Consider the following 21158-nt stretch of genomic DNA (forward strand, 5'->3'; position numbering starts at 1 on the left):
CCCCCGAGTGTACCTATCATTAACCTGTAAAGAGAGTATGAGGTGTTGAAAACATGCTTTTGTTGTCGGAGGCTGGTGGAGTTCGGGAACTGACCCCCCGCATGACAGACAAGGCTTCCACACGTTGAGGACAGCTGGTAGCAAGTGCTTACAACGCTGGTACCCCTGAGAAGTGCTCAAAGCTTACTTGTCAGCCTTGCTTAACTCTCTGGCTGGCAAACTATCAGGCATTACTTGCCAAGTACAATTTCCTGATGTGGGAACTTCCTTTCTAGCCAGACTGCCACAAGACATTAGGGACATGCTATAGGAGACTGTTAAAGAAGGCCAAATATTACCATATAGCCATGCATGCTCTGACATGGCCACAAGGTTCATGGCCAAAACCATGACTACACTGTGAGCTCACTGGCTATCAGCCTCTGGGATACTGAGAGGTCCAAGATACTATCCAGTACCTCCTATTTGAGGGAATGGCGCTTTTCCACACAATGATTGGCTAAGTCTTCCACTCCTTAAAAGACTCAAGGGCTTGCCTCAGATTTCTGGGGCTCTATAAAGCTGCAGGAAGGGACTTTATTCCCAGACCAGAAAATAACAGTTGGGGATGTTAAAATGCCTATAGTTATCTTTGGGGACGCAACCTACCCCTTAATGCCATGGCTCATGAAGCCATACATAGGCAGCCTGGACAGTAGTCAGGAGCTGTTCAACTACAGGCTGAGATTGTGCAGAATGGTGGTAGAATGTGCATTGGGACTCTTAAAAGCACGCGGGCGCAGTTTACTGACTCAGTTAGACCTCAGCAAAATCAATATTCCCGCTGTTATTACTGCTTGCTGTGCGCACCACGCTATCTGTGAGAATAAGGGGGAGACATTTATGGCGGGGTGGGAGGTTGAGGCAAATCGCCTGGCCGCTGGTTATGCACAGCCAGACACCAAAGCGGTTAGAAGAGCACAGGAGGGTGCGGTGCACATCAGAGAAGCTTTGAAAACCAGTTTCATGACTGGTCAGGCTATGGTGTGAAAGTTCTGTTTGTTTCTCTTTGATGAAACCTCCCGCCCCTTGGTTCACTCCTCTTCCTTGTAAGCTAACCACCCTCCCCACCTCCCTTCGATCACTGCTTGCAGAGGCAATAAAGTCATTGTTGGTTTACATTCATGCATTCTTTATTAATTCATCACACAAATAGGGGGATAACTGCCAAGATAGCCCAGGAGGGGTGGTGGAGGAGAGAAGCACCAGGAGGGGTGGTGGAGGAGGGAAGGACAAGGCCACATAGCACTTTAAAACTTATTGAATGCCAGCCTTCTATTGCTTGGGCAATCCTCTGCAGTGAAGTGGCCGGGTGGCCGGAGGTCCCCCCACCGTGTTCTTGGGCATCTGGGTGAGGAGGCTATAGAACTTGGGGAGGAGGGCGGTTGGTTACACAGGGGCTGTAGCGGTGGTCTGTGCTCCTGCTGCCTTTCCTGCAGCTCAACCATATGCTAGAGCATATTAGTTTGATCCTCCAGCAGCCTCGGCATTGAATCCTGCCTCCTCTCATCACGCTGCCACCACCTTTCAGCTTCAGCCCGTCACCTCTCCTCCCGCTCATTTTGTGCTTTCCTGCACTCTGACATTCTCTGCCTCCACGCATTGCTCTGTCAGTGTGGGAAGACCGCATGAGCTCGGAGAAGATTTCATCACAAGTGCGTTTTTTTCGCCTTCTAATCTTCGCTAGCCTCTGGGAAGGAGAAGATCTTGTGAGCCTTGAAACACATGCAGCTGGTGGGGGGGGGGGAAGGGACAGTGATATTTAAAGAGACACATTTTATAGAACAATGGGTACACTCTTTCATGGTAAACCTTGCTCTTAACATCCTTTACATACATAGCACATGTGCTTTCGTTCCAAGGTCGCATTTTGTCTCCCTCCAGCACGGGGCTAGCCCCTCCATCCTCCCCATGGCTAACAGTAGGGAACATTTCTGTTCAGCTATAGGAAAACAGCCCAGCAGGAACGGGCACCTCTGAATGTCCCCTTAAGAAAAGCACCCTATTTTAACTAGGTGACCATGAATGATATCACTCTCCTGATACACAGAGAGATAAAGAACAGATGATGTTTGAACGCCAGCAAACATACGCTACAATGCTTTGTTCTACAATGATTCCCGAGTATGTGGCATTTTGAAAACTGGAACATAGTTCTGATAGCATGGATTCCTCTTCCCCATACAATGATCAGATCCCGTACCTCCCGTTTAGTCCATGCTGGAGCTCTTTTGCGATTCTGGGACTCCATCATGGTCACTTCTGCTGATGAGCTCTGCGCTCCCCTGCAGCTTGCCACGCTAGCCAAACAGGAAATTGAAATTCAAAAGTTCATGGGCCTTTTCCTGTCTACCTGGCCAGTGCATCTGAGTTAAGAGTGCTGTCCAGAGTGGTGACAATGGAGCACTCTAGGATAGCTCCTGGAGGCCAATACCATCTAATTTTGTCCACAGTACCCCAAATTTGGCCCGGCAAGGCCGATTTCAGTACTAATCCCCTTGTCGGGGGTGGAGTAAAGAAATTGATTTTAAGAGCCCTTTAAGTCAGAAAAAAGGGGTTTGTCATGTGGATGGGTGCAGGGTTAAATCGATTTAACGCTGCTAAATTTGACCTCCACTCCTAGTGTAGACCAAGGCTCAGAGTGTTAGGGCACATGTCCGCATGCAGGTATGTGACACTACATGGGATTGTATACTAACGTCCTGGAGCTTGGAATCAGATAGGAATGCCATTACAAGCTAATCTGTCCTCCAAAAATACGTAATTGCAGGTTTTCATGGAAGAATTAAAAAATGTCACTTTTGCTTAAGTTAGCCAGAGTCCAACTGTGTTATGGATAAAGAAAAGGAGTACTTGTGGCACCTTAGAGACTAACAAAGGTGCCACAAGTACTCCTTTTTTTTTTGTGAATACAGACTAACATGGCTGCTACTTTGAAACCTGTGTTATGGATGCCTTTGTTCTGCAATGAAACTCACGCTTGCTGTATACCTTTCCACCAATTCCACTGATTCCCATAGCGATTTCCAAGATCAGAAGAGACAAAGCTGTGATCATTCTGTGGGTTTCATACTGGCCAAGGCAATTTTGGTTGATATCTACTACAGAGAGTCCATTCAGTCTCTGATCCAGCTCTCAGATTTCCTGAGTTTGATCACTCAGCATCACAGCCAGATGGTCAATCCAAGCCCAAAATCATTGCACCTGACATTGTAGCTGTTGTGTGCCTAAGCACCATAGACAGGCACTGCTCCCTACATGTCCAGGAAATCCTGATACAAAGGAAAACATTTCACAGAAAAACATTCTTCCAAGTAGAGGAGGTTCTTGATATGGGCAGCCCCAAAATCATATCCAGGCCTCAATGCCAAAGATCTTTGACTATTTACTGCATCTCAAACAGGATTTTTTTGGAGGGGAGGGGATTTAGCTTTATTAGAACCCATCTCGCAGTGATCTCAGCTTAGCACCCACCTGTGCAAATATGCTCAGTTTTTTTCATTCCACAGTATGGTAGGACACTTTACCACTCCAGGCCAGTAGCATGTACTCCTACCATGGTGGATGGAATCAGGCTGCCCTCCCCAGAAACCTTTTGCAAAGGCTTTGGGAGTACATCCAGGAGAGCTACGAATGCCAGGGCAAATTAATCATTAAACATGCTATCCAAGGGAAGCAGTGGGGGCAAAAGACCAATCTGGCTTTAAGATTCTCGATAAATTTATGGAGGAGATGGTATGATGGGATAATGTGATTTTGGTAATTAATTAATCTTTAAATATTCAGGGTAAATAGGCCGAATCCCCTGAGATGGGATATTAGATGGATGGGATCTGAGTTACCCAGGAAAGAATTTTCTGTAGTATCTGGCTGGTGAATCTTGCCCATATGCTCAGGGTTTAGCTGATTGCCATATTTGGGGTCGGGAAGGAATTTTCCTCCAGGGCAGATTGGAAGAGGCCCTGGAGGTTTTTCACCTTCCTCTGTAGCATGGGGCATGGGTCACTTGAGGGAGGATTCTCTGCTCCTTGAAGTCTTTAAATCACGATTTGAGGACTTCAATAGCTCAGACATAGGTGAGGTTTTTTGTAGGAGTGGGTGGGTGAGATTCTGTGGTCTGTGTTGTGCAGAAGGTCGGACTAGATGATCAGAATGGTCCCTTCTGACCTTAGTATTATGAATCAAAGTTTCTTAAAGGGCTACTACACACTTGCACACCAGTTCTGCCTGGGTTCTCCAATATAGTTCTCTTGAGACTTATGAAAGCTGGTTTCAGAGTAGCAGCCGTGTTAGTCTGTATTCGCAAAAAGAAAAGGAGTACTTGTGGCACCTTAGAGACTAACAAATTTATTAGAGCATAAGCTTTCGTGAGCTACAGCTCACTTCATCGGATGCATTGTAGGAGCTATCACTTTTGCTGGAAGAATGAGTGACCCTCCCCGTACAACATTTGATAGGGGCAAAGTAGTGCTGAAATCTCATCTACAGTTCATCACCATGGTGGTCTCAGAACTTTATTGTCACCAATCAACCAGCTTGTCTTCTTTCTGAAACCACACTCAACACTAGGAGAAAAGTAATTGCACACACTAGATGTGTCTAGGATTCTGTTTTATTACATGGACAGGAAACAACAATTCAGACTGTTGGCCCATCTATTTCCGGCTATAGCTCAAATCTATAGATTCTAAAGATAAGGCCATCTCATCTCAAAGAATATCAAAATGGATTGCATCTTTGTCTGTTACCAGTTGGAGAGTGTACATCTCCTACTGAACATCAAGGCTCACTCCCTCAGAGTTCAGGTGATATTTTCCTGCTTTCAGAAATTTGCCAGGATCTGAGATCTGCAAGGCTGTGTGGGATGGAGTAATCCACTGACCTTTCTTAAATACTATGCCTTCAACTTTGCAGTCAAGTGAGATGCCAAATTCAGGAGAGCAGTTCTACTATGGCTGTTTGAAAGATGCAGCTGAAATTTGTCGTGCATGCCATTTTGAGGGGATACTGCTTGCCAATCACTTACAGTGAGAGCAACAGTAATGTATTTGAAGAACAACAGTTACTTACACTACAGTTACGAAATGTGGTTCTTAGAGGATCTACACCACCAATTTCTCAGACTTCTGTTCCATCCCAACTTTTCAGAATCCTGAGCTACCATGGCATTAAATTGCAAGGGAGGGTTGAGGTCACTCCTCTAGAGAGCAAAAGTGTCAGGGTACATGCCCAATGGATATTGCCATTTAAAAAACAACAACCTGATCTTGCACACAAGACGCATATGCACCTACTGTGGGATCCATACTGACTATGACATCTTGAAGAACCACTATTACAATAGAGTAAGTAACCATTTTTCACTTACTATATGAAGTAAATTATTACATTTTTGTCAGGATTTTTGGATGAACAGATACATGGATAGAGAAGCGTAGAACTACTTTTGAGGAAAATAAATTGCTGTTCATTTGATCAGACTTTGCACAAGTCTATTAAAAAGTCTATTTCCCAAAAATTTTTTTACATGTCTGTTATTTCTTTAGTCATTAGTAGTTATGACTTTACCCCCATGGAAACTATTTTGTGAAGAATAAATTTCCCTTCATGCTGATGGTCAATTATAGCTTCCTGTGGATAGTCAAAGTAGGCATTTTTTTTTCAGATGCACATGCATAAAGAGCACATTTGTTCAAAATTTTCTATCTTGTTTATTCTTTAAAGCTGTGCAAATGGCAGTCTTTAGCTTCTTAAGTGTAAGCAATAAGCATTAACATTTTTAATAACTTAGTTTTTTCTGAGGTGCCACCATCATCAGACAAGCAGGTTGACTTCTAGTCAGGAAAAGCAATTAGGTCGCCATCCCTACTTTTGGATAAACTATTCTTCATCAAGATGAAGTACTTAAGTAAAACATCTGAATTAAGATGTCAGTTGTTGCTTTGTCTTATGAGGTCTGGAAGAGCCTATGATGCTAATAAAGGACAATGTAGCAGCTGTGACCAAGACTGCTTTATCCTATCTGAACTTTGCAAGATTGTGACGTTTCATATGGACTCCAGGACTCATTATTCTTGTAATTTGTCACCTTGAAATTAGACTATTGCAATGTGCTTTACATGGAAATATAACTGTGGATTTGGAGGTCTTGCTTCTCTTTCTGGTGAGCTGAGTTGCTAAATCCTTTGAAAGCTAGAAGTGCTCCTTCGATTCCTCCTATGCCTCTCTTAAAAAGAAAGAGTAGAAACATAGTTACAAAGAGGAATCCTCCAGCAGGCTCCTATCTTATGTGTCAGGTGCTCTAACCCATAATGGTTTTTATATGGTGCTCCTTATTGTAGAACCTGAGCATCTTCCAGTAGTTTATTAAGCAACATGACTACACATCTGTCATGTAGTATTTGTTCTTTAGCTCCCTGGGGGAGAAATGTGTGTGTTGGTAGAGACTTTTTAATACACATCTAGCAACAGGTATATTTATGTTAGTAAAGGCAAGGTCAAAGAAGTATGCCTTATGCTTGGAGTGGAAAGTGTGAAGATTTAAACCACTGGCACATAAAAATGGGCATGCTAGATCAGATAAGTTATCCACCTAGTCTAGTACCCTGCCTGAAAATGTTAAGTACTAGATGCTTCTGAGAAAGATATACAAAATCATATAATGGGCAGTTATGAAATAACCTTACACATAGCAGGAAATTTCTTCTCCCCTGTCAACTGATGGTTGGTTTATAGAGCATAGTGTTTATATCCTCCATTTTTAAAAAATCTAGATGCTATTTTCCATGAGTGTAGAATATATGCTAATCCTTTTTGCAATGCTCTTTACTTCAGTGATATCTTGGGGCAGTGATTTTCATATGTTAAATAGATTTTTAACAAAGCTCACAAAGTCTATTAGCATAAATATATGACTTATGCTGTAAAGGAGTAATTCCCAACTGTAGTAAAAACTTGATCATAGTCTGTGGAGAGCTGGCTGGTCACACGGTGATCCCTTTCTTTGTTTCAAGCTGCTAAATAGCCAAAAGACCATTAAAAAAATAAATATCTTCCAAATATTACTTTTACATGCAAGTTGCTGACTAAGTTGCCATTACCACTTCCCGGGCCATCAGTACCATGATTATCACCATTTGACAGGCTCTGAATTTGGTAAACAGTTTATCTACATTCAGGGTGACAATTTTACAAAATAATTAGTTGAAACAAAAAGTTTTGTCATTTCAGATATCTGCAGAAACAAAAATCAAGTTTTGCTTTATATCTCTGTTACCAAACCCCCACCTCAAGATGCACACATTAAGCTATTTAGGAGTTACAAGCAACATCTATTAAAACTAGGGCTATCAAGTGATTTTTAAAAAAAGTGGGATTAATCAAATTTAATCACATGGTTAATCAATAGAATACCATTTATTTAAATATTTTTGATGTTTTCTACCTTTTCAAATGTATTGATTTCAGTTACAACACAGAATACAAAGTGTACTGTGCTCAGTTTATATTTTGTATTACAAATATTTGCACTGTAAAAAACAAAACCAAATAATATTTTTCAGTTCACCTAATACAAGTAATGTAGTGCAGTCTTTTTATTGTGAAAGTGGAACTTACAAATGTAAAATTATGTACAAAAAATCTGCATTCAGAAATAAAACAATGTACAACTTTAAAGCCTACACGTCCACTCAGTCCTACTTCAGCCAGTCGCTCAGACAAACAAGTTTGGTTACAATTTGCAGAAGACAATGCTGCCTGCTTCTTGTTTACAACGTCACCTGAAATGGAGAACAGGCGTTCACATGGCACTGTTGTAGCTGGCGTCACAAGACATTTACGTGCCAGATGTGCTAAAGATTCATATGTCCCTTCATGCTTCAACCACCACGTTGATGACAGGTTCTGATGACAGGTTCTGCTCAATAACTATCCAAAGCGGAACTGACCGACACACATTCATTTTCGTCATCTGAGCCAGATACTACCTGCAGACAGTTGATTTTCTTTTTTTGGTGGTTTGGGTTCTATAGTTTCCACATCTGAGTGTTGCGCTTTTAAGACTTCTGAAAGCATGCTGCAAACCTCATCCCTCTCAGATTTTGGATGAAACTTAAGATTCTTAAAGCTTGGGTTGAGTGCTGTAGCTATTTTTAGAAATCTCACATTGGTATTTTGTTTGCGTTTTGTTAAATCTGCTGTGAAAGCGTTCTTAAAACAAACGTGTACTGGGTCATCATCCGAGACTGCTATAACATGAAATATATGGCAGAATGTGGGTAAAACAGAACAGGAAACATACAATTTTCCTCCAAGGAGTTCAGTCACAAATGTAATTAATGCATTATTATTTAACAAGCATCATCAGCACGGAAACATGTCCTCTGGAATGGTGGCTGAAGCATGAAGAGGCATACGAATGTTTAGCATATCTGGGACGTAAATACCTTGCAACACTGGCTACAAAAGTGCCATGTGAACGCCTCTTCTCACTTTCAGGTGACATTGTAAATAAGGAGCAGGCAACAGTATCCCCTGTAAATGTAAACAAACTTGTTTATCTGAGCGATTGGCTGAACAAGAAGTAGGACTGAGTGGACTTGTAGGCTCTAAAGTTTTACATTGTTATATAATTGCACTCAGAAACAAAACAAAAATCTACATTTGAAAGTTACACTTTCACAATAAAGAGATTGCACTACAGTACTTGTATGAGGTAACTTGAAAAATACTATTTCTTTTGATTACAAATATTTGCACTTTAAAAATGATAATCAAAATTAATAATATAAAGTGAGCACTGTACACTTTGTATTCTGTGCTGTAACAGAAATCAGTGTACTTTAAAATGTAGAAAAACATCCAAAATATTTAATACATTTCAATTGGTATTATATTGTATAACTGCAATTAATTGCGATTAATTTTTTTTAGTTAATCGCATGAGTTAACTGCCATTAATCAACAGTCCTAATTAAAACGTTTTCCCCCTGCATATACTAGGCTAGGCCACATGGTTTGACTTTTTCCAAGCAGCAAGAAATGAGTGTAAAAATCACTGAGACCATAGATTAAACAAGGGCCCTGCCCTAACAAGTTTACAATCTAATTGTTCTTTAAAGTGCAAGATGCTGCAAGACATACAACCTGAGGCAGAAGGTTATGTAGTCACAAAGGTCCAGATCCACAGAGGTATTAACTTTCATTGATTTCAGTGGAATTTAGAAGCCTAAATACCTTTGCGGATCTGAACCTAACATCAGGATTTGGGACAATAATAAATGTTGAGAGTGCAATACAGTACTGAATGAGAAGTACACTGTGCTGTTACATCTTTTCTAAACTACAAAAGGTCATGCTAGAAAATCATTTATTAAATAATCCTTATTTTTAAAGTTTCCATTAGGGCTGCTTTACCCCTCTTCTGGTTTAGCAGGTTAATGACTGGTAAGTTTTCAAGAACTATTTAAACTGCGTTGTGATCTGTTCAGCGTAGGGACAAAACCATGGCAGCCAAAAGTCTTAAAATGGTTTCCTAGAATGATCTATTTTTTTTCATGTGAACAGAGTGACAAAGATGCTATTGCTTATCTGAGCAATGGCATTCCCAGCCATGTAGGGTGAGTGTCCAGATATGAAATAAAGATGCTATAAGCACTCTTCAAAAATAAAAGTCCTCTTTCCTGGCACCCAGGTATACTTACTTGTTCCTTAGTAAAACCAATAGTGTGAGCTGGTACTAAACACAGATTATTCCACAATTCCCCTACTAACATTTAGGCTATTGCTTTATAATACAGTATGGGGTCTCTAGTGTACAGATGGAGCTATGTGCTACATCATCAACTCTAATCAGCTCTGTTTGCACTGTGAAATATTTACTGCCAAGCACAAGTTTGAATTAGGGACCACTACCACTTGAAAGATTATGATAATCAATTATGTAATCCAGTTAAGGGTGCACACAGTACCCAGTTAAGGGTACTGTGTGATCTTAGTAAAACAATCCAAGGTGAAAATGCAGATAGTACAAGAGAATATATTAACAAAAACTTATGCACAAAGATTATGGTTTAATTGAGTTGACTGTCATGCTAGCTCCTTTTCTCAATGCTAATTCCAAATTTCAGCTCTTAGTGTTATGAAAACTGAGATTTTGATGATCTTTTGTTATCAGTAATCGGGGCTTTAAGTAAAATACCAAATACAATGAGGTTCACAATAAAATCATGAGAGTAGGCAACTATGAATGTGCAAATCTGCTCACCTCCAGAAGAAGAACACAGAGGTCACATAAATGATTAAATCTGCAACACAGGAGCATTTCAGACTAATTTTTCACCTTGTAATGTGAAGGAGCTCTTTTTATGTGAAACAATGTTCACAAATATCTATTTGAATTACAAATGCTCCTTTAGATTGACTATGATTGTGACCATTATTTGCTTTTTGCAAAAAATGTGCACAAACAGGTTTATTTGCATGTATATTTGGAGAACGGCTGTTCTTCAAATAAATGCCCACTTATGCTCAAGGCTATTCATGCGTGAACAAAGTATTATGACTCATTTTTCATTATTTCTTATTCATTAATCACCAGCCCTCTGGGCAGGGTTGTCTCTCGTTTGTGTATGTACAACTCCTAACGCAATTCTCCTATTCTGACTGAGGACTTCAGACACTATAAGAATATAGATATTTCCAAATGAAAATTTGTTGTTCTCTTTTTTAAAAAGTGTCACCCACCCATGAAGCCCAAACAATACTACATGATTTAAGTATGGCTGATATTTTGGACCAAAAGTTTACTTGGTGTAAATCAGCATAGCTCTGGTGAAGGCTGTGAAGCTACACTGCTTTATACCAACTGAAATCTGGTCCTTTATTCACAGTGAACAATTTAATCAGCCCTATTTGTATTAATACTTTTCCATGTCTGATGGTTCACAGGCTTCTTCCTGTGCCAGCACGAGGTAGGCCATAGGTGATCCACACAGCTGGGTCACACTGAAATGTACGGGGGCTTTGTGCAGGCTCAACGGTCCACATGCACAGCTCAGTTTTGTAGGATCAGGGTTATTCTTAGGAACGGTCTTTATTAAGCATCAGCTAATTTGATAAAGAGAAAAGACCACATATATGTAAAGTAGGCTATAGAATTTGACTGCTGTTCATTAAAATATATCAGCAAAAGTATTGATCCATCACTGTTTAATTTCACATTTTGTTGAATTTCTTGAGAATGGTGTAAAGTTGGTGATTTTCAGTTACACTGGTCTAAGCACCTTTATATTGGTGAAACTGCATCTAAGTGGGAGTGTATGTATGTCTTGGGGTGGGGGAGGTTGTACCATTTAAACTATGCCAATACATGGAAGTGATACAACTTGTGTGTAGTCAAGCCCAGGGTGATTATTTTGCATAAAGCACATAAATGGTCAAGCAGCATAAATAAATAGTCTTGAACTCAGAAAGTAATCTCTTGTGATCATGAAGTCCATGCTATCAGACTAACAAATTTATTTGGGCATAAGCTTTATTTGCCCAAATAAGTTTGTTAGTCTCTAAGGTGCCACAAGTACTCCTCGGGTTTTTTTGTTTTTGTTGTTTTTTTGCTGATACAGACTAACAAAGGTACCACTCTGAAACCTGTCTCCATGCTATCAGAGTGATTGCTTATTACATTTGGGGACAGTGTATACCTTCAAATCAGCGGCACTGCGATGGATACCCGCATGGCCCTACAGTATGCCAACGTTTTTATGGCTGACTTAGAACAACGCTTCCTCAGCTCTCGTCCCCTAATGCCCCTATTCTACTTGCGCTACATTGATGACATCTTCATCATCTGGACCCATGAAAAAGAAGCCCTTGAGGAATTCCACCATGATTTCAACAATTTCCATCCCACCATCAACCTCAACCTGGAACAGTCCACACAAGAGATCCATTTCCTGGACACTACGGTTCTAATAAGCGATGGTCACATAAACACCATCCTATACCGGAAACCTACTGACCGCTATTCCTACCTACATGCCTCTAGCTTTCATCCAGATCACACCACACGATCCATTGTCTACAGCCAAGCTCTACGATATAACTGCATTTGCTCCAACCCCTCAGACAGAGACAAACACCTACAAGATCTTTATCATGCATTCTTACAACTACAATACCCACCTGCTGAAGTGAAGAAACAGATTGACAGAAGAGTACCCAGAAGTCACCTACTACAGGACAGGCCCAACAAAGAAAATAACAGAACGCCACTAGCCATCACCTTCAGCCCCCAACTAAAACCTCTCCAACGCATCATCAAGGATCTACAACCTATCCTGAAGGACGACCCACCACTCTCACAGATCTTGGGAGACAGGCCACTCCTTGCTTACAGACAGCCCCCCAACCTGAAGCAAATACTCACCAGCAACCACACACCAGAACCACTAACCCAGGAACCTATCCTTGCAACAAAACCCGTTGCCAACTCTGTCCACATATCTATTCAGGGGACACCATCATGGGGCCTAATCACATCAGCCACACTATCAGAGGCTCGTTCACCTGCGCATCTACCAATGTGATATATGCCATCATGTGCCAGCAATGCCCCTGTGCCATGTACATTGGTCAAACTGGACAGTCTCTACATAAAAGAATAAATGGTCACAAATCAGAGGTCAAGAATTATAACATTCAAAAACCAGTTGGAGAACATTTCAGTCTCTCCGGTCACTCGATTACAGATCTGAGAGTGGCTATCCTTCAACAAAAAAACTTCAAAAACAGACTCCAATGAGAGACTGCTGAATTGGAATTAATTTGCAAACTGGATACAATTAACTTAGACTTGAATAGAGACTGGGAGTGGATGGATCATTACACAAAGTAAAACTATTTCCCCATGTTATTCCCCACCACCACTGTTCCTCAGACATTCTTGTTAACTGATGGAAATGGCCCACCTTGATTATTTCCACAAAAGGTTTTCCACCTTCCCGCCCCCCCTTCCTGCTGGTAATAGCTCATCTTAAGTGATCACTCTCCTTATAGTGTGTATGATAAAACCCATTGTTTCATATTCTCTGTGTGTGTATATAAATCTCCCCACTGTATTTTCCACTGAATGCATCCGATGAAGTGAGCTGTAGCTCACAAAATCTTATGCTCAAATAAATTTGTTAGTCTCTAAGGTGCCACAAGTACTCCTTTTCTTTTTGTAAATACAAACTAACATGGCTGCTACTCTGAAACCTGCTTATTACAGTGTTTCCTTCCACGACAATGCTCTCAGGTTAATCAGTTAGAGGGTGAGATGAGAAAGCAATAGGCAGAAAGATTGAAAAGAAAAAAACAGAATTGAAGTGGAAGATGAACATATGGTGCTGGTAGACCAAGTGCCAGCTCTTGCCAAGGTTATATGTGTCAGCTGAGCACTAACAAATTCATAGCTGGAAACCAGTCCAGTTCACCTGTATGTTAGTATTGTTCAATATAGATGTTAGATTTCTAAAAATGTGTTTAGTGTTTAAACTCTATTAAATTCTTGTAAATTGCTGCATGCATTAATCTTATATTCAGAAAAGGGGCAACAAAATAATTAGGGGTTTGGAATGCCTTCTGTATGAGGAGAGATTAATAAGACTGGGACTTTTGCACCTTGGAAAAGAGACAACTAAGAGGGGATATGATAGAGGTCTATAAAATCATGACTGGTGTGGAGAAAGTAAATAAGGAAGTGTTATTTACTCCTTCTCATAACACAAGAACTAGCAGCCACCAAATGAAATTAATAGGCAGCTGGTTTAAAACAAACAAAAGTAAGTATTTTGTCACACAGCGCATAGTCAACTTGTGGAACTCCTTGCCAGAAGATGTTGTGAAGGCCAAGACTATAACAGGGTTCAAAAAAGAACTAGATAAATTCATGGAGGATAGGTCCATCAATGGCTATTAACCAGGATGGGAAGTGATGGTGTCCCTAGAGTCTGTTTGCCAGAAACTGGGAATGGGTGACAGGGGATGGATCACTTGATGATTACCTGTTCTGTTCATTTCCTCTGGGGCACCTGGCATTGGCTGCTGTTGGAAGACAGGATACTGGGCTAGATGGACCTCTGGTCTAACCCAATATGGCTGTCCTTATGTTCTTAATCTTACTTGTATGTCTGGTTTCAGAGTAGAAGCCGTGTTAGTCTGTATCCACAAAAAGAAAAGGAGTACTTGTGGCACCTTAGAGACTAACACGGCTGCTACTCTGAAACCTGTCATTATGCAAGGCACTAATTTATCCATATGAAGTGGAACTTACGCTCAAATAAATTTCAGAATAGCAGAGCTGTAGCTCACGAAAGCTTATGCTCTAATAAATTTGTTAGTCTCTAAGGTGCCACAAGTACTCCTTTTCTTTCAAATAAATTTGTTAGTCTCTAAGGTGCCACAAGTACTCCTTTTCTTCTTGTAATGTCTGTATCCCATACCTATAAGGTAGTATGTAAGTTTTGCTTAAAACAGTAAAAATTCCTGCTCTGAACTTGTCAACCCAGGCAGGAGAAGTAGTTTCCCTGCCCACCAAGAAGCATTATCAAAACTAAATGGGCCATTGTGGAACATCATGATATAAAGACTGGATTAGTGGCCCTCTCACACCCAGGAAGGTGATACGTGCAAGAAGGCTCATCCCATCAGCATGAATGCTGGAAGAAGGAAATAAAGATTGCTGACATGAACATTTTTCATCTCTTTGTTTTTTGGATTGTCACAGGGTTGAAGGTAGGAAGCAAAAGCAGAAATTCCAAGAGTCAACCTGAGTTCGCCCTAAAAGACATTCAGTGCTGACAGATTACTACAACTCTGTCACCTTTTGGAACCAGAGGCTGTAACTCATTTATGTATATATGTTTGACTGCTTTAACCTGCAAATAATACTCTCATTTCTTTTTCCTAGTTAATAAATCCTTCATTGGTTTACTAAAGGATTGGATACAAACATGGTCTTTGGTGTGAGATCTGAGGTACAAATTGACCTGGGGTTAGTTGACTGGTCCTTTGGGACTGGAAGTAACCTGAATCTTTTGTGATCTTTGGTGTGTGGCAACCAGCTATCTATCACTCAGTCCCGTTTGCCTTGGTGGCAAGATAGACTGGAATGCCCAAGGGGATTGTCTGAGATTCCATGATGAGATTGTCATCGTGCTTCAGGAGTTCATGTTTGTTAATGCGTTGGTGAAATATAATTATAGAACTTACTGTTTTGGGGCATTTGCCCTGTTTTTGACAATCTGCCCTAAGGTTACCATTCACACGGTGAATCACTCCAGAGAAGAAGACAGGGAAAGTAAAAGAAAAACAAGAGAATATATACAAATTTACCTCCCCTTCAATTTATTCTAGTTTCCACATTTTGTTACATTTCCCTGGGGAGGAAAGTGATTCTGAAAGAAGGAATAAAGGTGAGTAATGGGACTTCTGACGTACCATGTCCCTGAGGGAAGAGGCACCACTACATTTATTTTCCAATTCAAGCATTGTACTATGGACAGAATATAAGTAGATTTCTAGAGCTATGTAATGAGTTCTCCAGGGACCTTCTCAAAGCAATTGTTGACATATCCTGTAATCTGATTTAGGGCTTCTCCTGTAAGGTCTAGAACGGTCTCAACTCTCATTAACAGTGGAAGCTGAGGGTTCTCAGCCCTTTGCATAAGTAAGGCTTAATATATGAGGTGAAACAGAAAAAAGAAATGTGTGATACAGGAACTCCTCACTTAAAGTCGACCCGGTTAACTTTGTTTTGGTGTTATATTGCTGATCAATTAGAGAACATGCTCTTTTAAAGTTGTGCAATGCTCCCTTAAAATGTCGTTTGGCAGCTGTCTGCTTTGTCCACCGCTTGCAGGAAGAGCAGCCCGTTGCAGCCAGCTGGTGGGGGCTTAGAACCAGGGTGGACCGGCAGCCCCCTATCAGTTCCCCACTCCCCTAAATTCCCTGTGTGGCAGCCGCCCAGCAAGCTATCAATTGCCAGCAGTTCAGCTGTCCCTCCCGCCACTGCCATGTGCTGTTCCTGCCCTCTGCCTTGGAGCTGCTCCTGCTTGCTGTGTGTGTGTGTGGGGGGGGGGGAAGGGGGCTAATGTCAGGGTGTTCTCCTCCCCCCTGCTCCTGCCCCCTGCCTACCCCATCCATAGAACAGGAGGCAGACAGGACAGGGCTCAGGACGCAGGGAGTTTGCTGGCTGCAGCTGCTCTTTCAACTTCCTGATATATTTAAAAAGGCAATGTACTCAGAGTGGGATCAGCGTACTTAAAGGGACAATGTGTGTGTGTCTCTCTCTCACAGGGTGTGTGTCTCTGTGTCTGTCTGCCATGCTGTCTCCCCTTCCTCCATTTGTGCTGCCTTGTAGAGTGTGACGCTACATTAACAACAATGTGTTAACCCTTGAGGGCTCAGCCAGTGCCAGTTCATCATTCAGTAGTAAGGCATCCCCTGGGAAATATTCCATCCTCTGACTTCACCACCTCAACCAAGCTTCACAATCATCATTGCTGTGTAAAGTATTACATTGTTTGTTTAAAATTTATACTCTCTCTGTGTGTGTGTATATATATAATATAGTTTTTTGTCTAGTGAAAAAAGTTTCCCTGGAACCTAACCCCCTCATATTTACATGAATTCTTATGGGGAAAATGGATTCGCTTATCATAGTTCTGCTTAAAGTCGCATTTTTCAGGAACATGACCAGACCGTTAAGCAAGGAGTTACTGTAATTCAGTCTGGACAAATTGAAATCCTGTAAATTATCTCTGTCTTGGTCTTAGCAATTTGGAAGACCAAATCATAGGGGGCCTGATTTTCAGAAGTGCAGAGCATCACAGCTCTTGTTGAACCCAGTGGGAACTAGAAAAGGAGTACTTGTGGCACCTTAGAGACTAACACATTTATTAGAGCATAAGCTTTCGTGAGCTACAGCTCACTGTATGATAAACCCATTGTTTCATGTTCTCTGTGTGTGTGTATATAAATCTCTCCTCTGTTTTTTCCACCAAATGCATCCGATGAAGTGAGCTGTAGCTCACGAAAGCTTATGCTCTAATAAATTTGTTAGTCTCTAAGGTGCCACAAGTACTCCTTTTCTTTTTACTTAAAGTGGAGCAGTATTGAGAAAAATGTCTATAAAAATGACATCATATGCTCAAAACTTATTCTCTCTTTTCTCTTTTCTTCTAACATCCAGCTCGGGCAGCAAAACCTGGAATCTGCAAATCTAGCTGTGTTCCTTTAACTTGTTAAGGAATCATCGTTAATAAGAAAGTGCTGCTTCAATATTCCTTTTTCTGACTTTGCCCACATTCGTGCAAGACATGTAAGCACATGCATAACTTTACTCATATGAGTTGCCCTGTTGAGTTCAGTATATTCTTTGTGCTATGCCTTCAACATGGTACATTTAAAACTTTAAAGTGCAGTCATAGTGGGTCACAAAGAATATATTTCTAGATTAGGGATATCTTAAAAAAAAAGAAAAGGAGTACTTGTGGCACCTTAGAGACTAACAAATTTATTAGAGCATAAGCTTTCGTGAGCTACAGCTCACTTCATCGGATGCATTTGGTGGAAAAAACAGAGGAGAGATTTATATACACACACACAGAGATCATGTTCTCTGTGTGTGTGTATATAAATCTCTCCTCTGTTTTTTCCACCAAATGCATCCGATGAAGTGAGCTGTAGCTCACGAAAGCTTATGCTCTAATAAATTTGTTAGTCTCTAAGGTGCCACAAGTACTCCTTTTCTTTTTGCGAATACAGACTAACACGGCTGCTACTCTGAAACTTAAAAAAAAAGTTAACCTTAGTAAGGGGTCTGTTCTGTCATGGCTATGCATGCTAAAGTCCCGATAATTATAATGGAAGTTACGTGTGTGCATAGACATGAGTCACAGAACTCACCCTTAAGCTGACACACTAAAAACTCTACTTGAGTAAGTTACTTTGACTAATATCAAATTCCCTTGCTATAATAAATCATGAAATGCAGACTTTTCAAGCAAAGTGGAACACCAAATATTTTAAAACAAAACAAAACAAAATCAAATGCAGCCGTAACAGAGAGATTATTTAAAGGTATTTTTTAAGGTTAGCTTGCTGCTAAATCTTTCTAAATGAGCCTACGCCCTCTGCTGACACATACCTGTATTACTAGGAATGAATAGATGTTCAGACATGAACTTCAAAATTTACAATTTTGTAAATGTACAGGGCTAGTGTATATTCAGTTTTTAGTTCAATTAAAAAAAATCTGCTGTGAGACTGACCTATGTATGTAATATGAATGTCTCTTTTGCACATGATAAATTGATATGTGTGGTTACATTTGTCTAAGCAATCAGAAAAAATATAGCAAATGGTATTACGTGTGCTGGGAATACATACACTTTTGGTTTGAATAGGTACTTGCTGAACATTTCATTCATTTTTGCTAACTTCAGTTTTCTTTCTTTCTTTCTTTTTCTCCACAGAATGGACACAGCACAAAAGCAATAACTGTGTGAATTCCCCATATTCTCTCAATTTGCTTCAAGCCCTCAGATACCACAATGAGGAGTCTGACGTAAGAACCTGAAGAGAGAACAGTGACCTGGAGAGAGACTCAGTTCTTGACCTTTCTGCTGAGACTGTGAATCAGGGTGTCAATTGTGATGATAATTGTTACTTAGTAGACCTGAGAAAACCACTCATTTTTACAGGTAAGCAAACAGTCATCTGATGACAAGTCCTCTCTAGTGCTAATAAAACTTGGTAGTTTGTTTGCAACCCACTTTAAACACTAAAAACTAGTTGATCATTCCTATCAAGGGTACACTAGTTGAACAGGTGGCCTTCTCTCCAAGCGATCCAGTCCCATTAAGCAATTCTTAATGTCTGTATTTCTTTGTTTTATAAAACAGTTTGCATGACATAGACATGATATGCTGTGAGTTAAAGGGATGCTGTATGCATTGTTATTGTAGCCATGTTGGTCCCAGGATATTAGACGCAAGGTGGGTGAAGTAATATCTTGATTGGACCAACTTCTGTTGGTGAGACAGGCACTCTTTTGAGCTTATACAGAGCTCTTCTCTTTACAGGGATGTTGTTGATTTAAAAAAAATCAAACTTTTATAGAGCAGCCTTTAACGAGTATGTCTGGAATTTTATTTAAAGTGTAGCTTTAAAAAGCGTTATAAAGGGTTCTCTGCTTCCCTGCTGATTTTTATAGGAGTCTTTTCAGCAAGGGAGAGTAGATGGGCTCAAGACCAACACCACCATTATTAAAAATCTGTCTGAGGATTCAAAAAACATGAGGTTTGTTTTTAATACAGAAATGCTTCTACATACATGCACATTCACTATGTGACCTCTGCTATTGATACATTTGATTTCCTTTGGAATTTTGTAAGGTAACTGAGAGAAAAACACTGGTCCAACTTGAATAATATGCTGTCCCTGAAGAGGGTAGATAGAATAAAGAGCAAGTTAGAAGGCTTCTCCTATCCCTTCTATCTTTAATGCATTTGGAGGATTGGAGACTACCTTCCCGAGCTATTGAGGACATATACCCACCTTTCACCAATATGGCTAGAGCCATATTTTCTTTCCCCTGTTTGCTTGTGAAAGCCATGATACTGACTGGACAGAAACTTTTGTCAAATAAATAAGCAAAGTGGGAAACTACCTTTTCCTCCCGTCTCTTTCAGAGAGAGTCATTCTAGGTAGCATTTCTATCCAAGTCAGTTTAAAAATAATTCAAATAGAAGTGTGTGGGGTATTTTTTAGTTTTGTTTCCTTTTCTTTCACAGAAAAGATTCTTGCATATGAGCTCTCATATCTTTTTAAGTATGCTTATGCAGCCCACAAAAGTCAAGGTGATAAATAATTTGTATTCATTGTTGTTTTTCTGTAGCACTGAAACTAACATCAGCAAAAGCAGTTAATGTCAAAACAGGATGATGGTACTGATTAAAAACCACTAACACTGGCTAAATGAGACGAGAAAAATAAAATTGTCTAATTTCCTGGCTAATTGAATAGATATTGTGTGTCAAATACTCCCTTTTCCACATAAAAAGACCTGGAAGGGGAGGTTTGACCTAAAAAATCCCACTCCAAAACTGTCTAATCTATTAACGAAATTCACCCCTACAAAGAAGAACAAGGTCTAACTACACTGGAACTCTATTTTGAATACTTAAAAGGTGACTAGCCATTATGCTATCTCTGTACAGGAGTGAATTTCACCATGTGAACTGTGATGTGCGTGAAATTGAAATAAATAATACTTGTGATAGTAAACACTGAGCTTAGCAGTAAATGCTGGCGGACCTAGGCCCTGCAGCAGGGTCTAAGTGATACATGAACCTTGCGAGGTCTTTCTGTTCAGCGTCTGGGCATTTCCCCAGAATCTCTAATAGGTTTGTTGTATTTTTTGTAGATCTCAACTGTAATATTTTTTTTCTAGCCAGGCTTGAGTCACTACCAGATCTCTCATTTCCATAAAGTCTGAGCTTTGTGTAGTACTAGAATGAAGAAAATTGCTTTGGTGAATATATGTTGTTATAATATATGAGTGCACAGCCTGAACTTTTAATTTAGATACCATTGCCTTGGAGATGTTTGCTAATTTGAGCTTTAGTTGTATTAACAATGAAGTTGAGTCTGTTGCTGGTTGCAGCCTGTTTTCTGCTGCACACGGATAAGCCCACAAAGTGTTGTGGAGGTAGGATTTAACTATAAAATATTGGTATCAGTCCAATATGTACATCTGGCTTGCTCAGTAAATGTACTTCTGCAGCAATAAAACAGTAGAAAGGGGGAGGGAAGTGGAATAAAGTAAAGAGAAGCGATTAATGATAGAGATAAGAGATAGAATCTGAAGAAAAATAAGCAAAATAAACCCATTAACCCCACAACTTCTCACCCTACTGGAGATCAGCCTTCTGAGTGTATCCTGGAAGGAAATCAAACTTCCATTACAGACTCTAGTGTGTCTCAAGCTTTTGTCATGTCCCCAACATTTTTATTAGGTATTTTTCATGTATTTTATTGGGGGGGGGCTATTATTCATCATATGAGAATTAAAT

General features: G+C 40.3%; 1 long non-coding RNA gene across 1 annotated transcript; it reads right to left on the bottom strand.

Annotated features, from left to right (window-relative positions):
• Nucleotides 1–1546: 1546 nt before the first annotated feature.
• Nucleotides 1547–20139, bottom strand: LOC122460232. Its single transcript, XR_006281405.1, has 3 exons — nt 20128–20139; nt 14913–14918; nt 1547–1770 (listed from the first exon to the last, which is right to left on the bottom strand). It is a non-coding gene; the product is annotated as an uncharacterized LOC122460232 (long non-coding RNA).
• Between the last annotated feature and the right edge of the window lie 1019 nt (nt 20140–21158).

Source organism: Dermochelys coriacea, chromosome 5, assembly GCF_009764565.3.
Source record: "Dermochelys coriacea isolate rDerCor1 chromosome 5, rDerCor1.pri.v4, whole genome shotgun sequence".
In the NCBI taxonomy this organism is placed as follows: domain Eukaryota; kingdom Metazoa; phylum Chordata; order Testudines; family Dermochelyidae; genus Dermochelys; species Dermochelys coriacea.